Consider the following 6,000-nt stretch of genomic DNA (forward strand, 5'->3'; position numbering starts at 1 on the left):
ATAATTAGTAGAAAATTAACGGAAATTTAAAGCTAATTTGTATCTCTTACTTTCTACTTGCGGAGAGGACACTTTGAACCAGGAGGACGGTGATGTTATGGAACATTCAGACTTGTTTACAACCCAGTTGATATTAGACCCTTAAACTGTCCAGGTGACGGTGAGTAAGTAGCTAAATTTTATGTAATAAAAAATGAAAATAGAAGGATTGAAAAAAACTAGATGAAAATACATCTAGGGCCCTTTAAAAATTAGTCTCCTCAGAAGTACCAAATAATGTTTCAGTTCATTACTTCTATAAAAGTTGCACAGTTCGTTCACATAATTATACCCTTTTTTGCTTTCTTGTAAAATGTAAACACAAGTCATGGAGTTAATCTACTGCTTAGAAAACATATATGATATTCAATAGGAACAAAGTGCATGGTGCAATACTTTTTGTATATTCAGAAATACATTTCTGAAGCTCATACCACTTCTGTATAATTTTCGCTATATATGTTTTGTTTCTTTTTTAGAACTTAAAAGCTGCAAAGGATTTGCATGAATAGTACAATGAATATCCATACACCCTGCACGTGGATTCACCAAATGTTTATATTTTCAATGTTTGCTGTCTCTCTCTTTTCTGAGTTACAGACCTCATGAAACTTTACCCCGAAATACATTATCATGTCTCCTGAGATCAGAGACAGGATCCAACCAAAAATCACACAGCAAAAAAACAAAAAACAAAAAAATCACACTGTGCATTTTGTTGACACGCTTTTCAGTCTCCTTTTTATCTATTCCGAGAACAAAACCAAGTCTTTTTTTTTAACCTTTCGTAACATTGAGATTTTTTATATTTTTGACTCTAGACCGGTTTCTCCATAAAATATCTCTCAGTTTGAATTGAGAGATTGTTCCTCATAGTCTGAACCAGGCAACCACAGGGCATGAAAACCACGTCAGGGGCGGTAGGTCTTTCTCAGAATGTCTCGATAGGTGGTACATGATGAAGATGGTGCCATGGTCAATCATATAGTTTGGTGATCTGATACAGGAGGCGTCTGCTAGATTTCTTAATAATAAAATTATCCTTTTCCCTTTGCAATTAGTAACTAACTTGTGAGATTTTATGGGCATCCCATTCCACAACAGTCTATCACTCGATGACTGAAGTACCCATTCTTGCGTGAATCAGCTATCACCACAGTGACTGATAAGTGACTTCTCAATCCTATCATTTTCTACACTTGTTAACTGATATTCTTCTATTAAGAAGTTTTTCCATCCCCATCCTGAGACCCTCCCTTTCAGTATCATTTCTGAACATAAAACACATTCTCTGTGTGGATCACAATGAACTGTGGAAAATCCTGAAAGAGATGGGAATACCAGACCACCTGACCTGCCTCTTGAGAAACCTGTATGCAGGTCAGGAAGCACAGTTAGAACTGGACTTGTATCAACAGACTGGTTCCAAACAGGAAAATGAGTACGTCAAGGCTGTATATTGTCACCCTGCTTGTTTAACTTATATGCAGAGTACATCATGAGAAATGCTGGGCTGGAAGAAATACAAGCTGGAATCAAGCAAGATTGCCAGGAGAAATATCAATAACCTCAGATATGCAGATGACACCACCCTTATGGCAGAAAGTGAAGAGGAACTAAAGAGCCTCTTGATGAAAGTGAAAGAGGAGAGTGAAAAAGTTGGCTTAAAGCTTAACATTCAGAAAACTAAGATCATGGCATCTGGTCCCATCACCTCATGAGAAATAGATGGGGAGACAATGGAAACAGTGTCAGACTTAATTTTTTTGGGCTCCAAAATCACTGCAGATGGTGACTGCAGCCATGAAATTAAAAGACGTTTACTCCTTGGAAGGAAAGTTATGACCAACCTAGACAGCATATTAAAAAGCAGAGATATTACTTTGCCAACAAAGGTCCGTCTGGTCAAGGCTATGGTTTTTCCAGTGGTCATGTATGGATGTGAGAGTTGGACTGTGAAGAAAGTTGAGAGCTGAAAAATTGATGCTTTTGAACTGTGGTGTTGGAGAAGACTCTTGAGAGTCCCTTGGACTGCAAGGAGATCCAACCAGTCCATCCTAAAGGAGATCAGTCCTGGGTGTTCATTGGAAGGACTGATGCTGAGGCTGAAACTCCAATACTTTGGCCACCAAGAGTTGACTCGTTGGAAAAGACCCTGATGCTGGGAGGGATTGGGGGCAGCAGGAGAAGGGGACGACAGAGGATGAGATGGCTGGATGGCATCACCAACTCAATGGGCATGAGTTTGAGTAAACTCTGGGAGTTGGTGATGGACAGGGAGGCCTGGCGTGCTTCGATTCATGGGGTCACAAAGAGTCGGACACGACTGAGCAACTGAACTGAACTGAACTGTGCTATTCACTCTGATGCTCAAATTGTCCCAGATTTGGTCAAAATACTTCTGACATGCCCCTGCTGTTTTGGGGGGCACATCCTGACTTTCTGGCATAAAGAGATGCTGAAGCTCACCATGTACTTCTCCTGCTCTTCTAGAACCTACCATTTCTCAGAGAAGCCCTGGTTCCTTTCAGGGAAGAATGGCATTTAGAAGCCAAGACCAAGACCAAGGCAACAGGGAGCTCTTTGTTACTGGGCTGTCCAGTCCTTTTCAGCAGATGGAGCTGGAAGTAAAATTTTCTCAAGCTGTGAGTTCATCCTTAGAGTTCTCTAATTCCAACCCAATGCCACAGGAGTCTCTCTGCCTCTCGTCCCCCATTCCACAAACACATCTCCCTCCCGTTAATTCTTTAAGCCTAAGAATGAAAGAACAAAATAAAACACTTGTTGTGAGGTAACATTTATGCTTCTGTTGAGACTGTTCTAAACAACTGGGAAAAGTGAGAGTATTCAGGTCCCAGTGTGAGAGATTCCGTTCTACAGCATGAATCATCATTTTTTCCAGCTGGAATTTGAGGAAGGGTATATTTATGTTTCCATTCTTGAGGATGCTTTTCTACCTTCTAAATTAGAAGTGAATTTTAAGAGCTAGAAGGAGCTTATGACAGGAACGAGGCATGAAATTACAGAAGTGCAAAGCCCAAGCCATGTTCTTCTGACCAAATGTTGGCCTGCTTTTCCCAAGAGGGTAAGGTTGAGGAGAGAAATTTTCCATGGGAAAACACTGCGGCAGAGAGGGTAATGGGGGCTGAAGGGGGGCTGGTGAAAATGCCCCATATTCTCAGGGGGGTCTTATTTCTTATCAAGGGTAAAGATTGTATCTTTAGGTAGAAAATAAATCTGGCTACTATGTAATGGTTCATAGGTTTTTAGCTTTTAACCCATATATTCAAAAGTATTGACGTTTCTTGGTGCAAAAGGACCGTGGCAGCTGGTAAAATGGTAAAAGGGCATTAGAAGTCCCAGCTGTCATCCGGGAAACATTTTGAATGTACATGAGGCCTGGGAGGGCACAGCACAGCGCACTCCGACACTTCTGGTTGGAATGGATATTGCTCTCCTCTTTGGGGAAGGCAGTTCTGCCATGCTCTGTGACCCCACAATTGCATTCTTAAGACTTTCGCCCAAAAGGAAATAGAATTGCAAAATAATATCTTTGAAGTTATCGATGATGATGTTATTTATTGTATTTAAAACATTGAGATAGAACATAAGTACAAGCTGGTTGAATAGTTGTAGTCCTTCCATAAGAAAGAACATTATATTTCTATTAAGTCACACGTAGAAGAACATTTAACAATGCCAGAAGAAAAAAATGAGTGTAATAGTGACAGGCAGTGGTTGTGGGGGTGGATTTGCATCCCGTTCATCATCACCAGGGGGTACTGCCCTCTGGGTGCCAGCTTCATGAAGGGGGAGGGAGGTCTCTTAGGCCCCTCTGCTTGCGGGTGACCCCTCAGCTCGGGTAGACCCTGGGCTCATGACGGACGCTCTCAGAATTGGCAGAATTGGTAAAAGCACTCGGGGCAGAAGGACCTCTTGTGCTCAGGTTCTTCTGCTCTGTTTGGATTTGCGTTTCCCTCAGATTGTTCCCAGATAGTTCCTATTTTCATGCTTCCCTGATGGCTCAGTGGTAAAGAATCCACCTGCCAATGCAGGAGATGTGGGTTCAATCCCTGGGTCAGGAAGATCCCCTGGGGGAGGAAATGGCAACCACTCCAGTATTCTTGCCTGGAGAATCCCATGGACAGAGGAGCCTGGTGGGCTACAGTCCATGGGGTTGCAAAGAGTCCAACATGACTTAGCAACTAAAACAACAAGTTCCTGTTTTATCAGGTCTCTAATACTTTTAGGAAGATTTCTAAACCATTTTATTCAGCATTATTACTTGTTTTCAGCAGTTAGTGTATTGATCTATCTGAATTTCCCAGCTGCCATTATTGGAAACGGAAACCCCTTGAATTTTTTAATTGAGGAGAAATTTGCTAACAGTGCTTAGTTCTTAATTAGACCACATCCCAACCCGTAGACGTAACATTCCTGTTATGCCCCCTTTCAGTCAATTCCTGTCTCAATGACACTGATTTCTAAGACTCAGATTCCCTAGACTTGCCTGCTCTTGAACTTGCAAGGGACTCACTGCCTTTGCCCTCTGCGCTGGTTTCATTCCCTCCGCATGGCATTACGGGAACCCCATGTGGTTTGCAGTTCCTCCTTTTCTGGTCCACTGTAGCATCTCACAGTATGAAGGACCACAACCTGTCCATCCATCACCTGCATATTCACAGTGTATCCAGGTCTTTGTTTGTTTGTTTTGCTATTGCAAATAAAGCTTCTATAAACACACTTCTACAAGACATTTTATACATATGTTTTCATTTCCTTGGAGTAAATACATAAGAGTACAACTGACGGGTCATAGAGCAGATGCGCGTTTAGTTTTATAAGAAATCGGCAAGCTTCTCTAAGAGCCCATTCTGGGCTTCCAGCGGCGATGCGCCAGCAGCGTGTGGCCGTTGCGGCTGCTCTGCATCCCTGCCAGCGTGTGGCGCTGACGGCTCTGTGAGCTGCAGTCATTCTCACGGGCAGGAAACAGGATCTTGGGGGGGTTTAATCAACCCCATATAAACTGCATAAACAACCTGACCCATTTTAAAGGTACAGGCTGATGAGATTTTGTTGTTGTTGTTGTGCTGGGTCTTCCTTGCTGCACAAGGGCTCTCTCTACTGACAGCAAGCAGGGGCTACTCCCTAGTTGTGGTGAGTATGTTTCTCTCTCTCCTGGGTAAATCCTCTGGGAACAGAATTACTGGATTATGGGGCAAGGGTGTGTTTGCCCTTTTAACAGTATGTAATGTGGTCAATCTTTTTAGTTTTCAGGCATTCTAGAGAGAGTGTGGTTTGATCCCTGGGCCAGGAAGATCCCCTGGAGGAGGGCATGGCAATCCACTCCAGTGTTCTTGCCTGGAGAATCCCATGGACAGAGGAGCCTGGTGGGCCACAGTCCAGGGGGCCGCACAGAGTCAGACACGACTGAACACCTTAGCACAGGAGACGGACCGCGGTGGCATTTCATTGTAGCTTTAAAGGGCATGTTTCCTGTGCCTTTCTATCTATGTGCCTTCCTTTGTGAAGCATTCTTTTATACCTTTCGTGCACTTAAAAACAGGGGTATTTTGTCTTATTGTTGTGTTACAATAATTCTCTTTATATACTCTCAAAATAAGTCCAGTGCAGATATATGTATTACAAATATTTTCTCTCAGGCTATGGCTTATGGTTTCACTTTCCCACAGATGTCTTTTGAAAAGCAGATGTTTTAAAATTTAATTAAGTTCAATATATACTTATATATATACTCATATATTTCTTTTTCATATATATTTTTTTAATGAGCAGTGCTGTTTACACCATCGCTAACAAACTTTCATGTACCCCAAAGCCATGAGGATATTCTTCCATGTCTCCCTGTAGAAGCTTCAGACTTCTGGCTCTTACATATGGGCCTGTGGTCCATCTTGAATTAATTTTTGCCTGTGGTATAAGTAGAAGCCAAGGTTCATT

This window comes from Cervus canadensis, chromosome 28 (genome assembly GCF_019320065.1).
Source record: "Cervus canadensis isolate Bull #8, Minnesota chromosome 28, ASM1932006v1, whole genome shotgun sequence".
Lineage (NCBI taxonomy): Eukaryota > Metazoa > Chordata > Mammalia > Artiodactyla > Cervidae > Cervus > Cervus canadensis.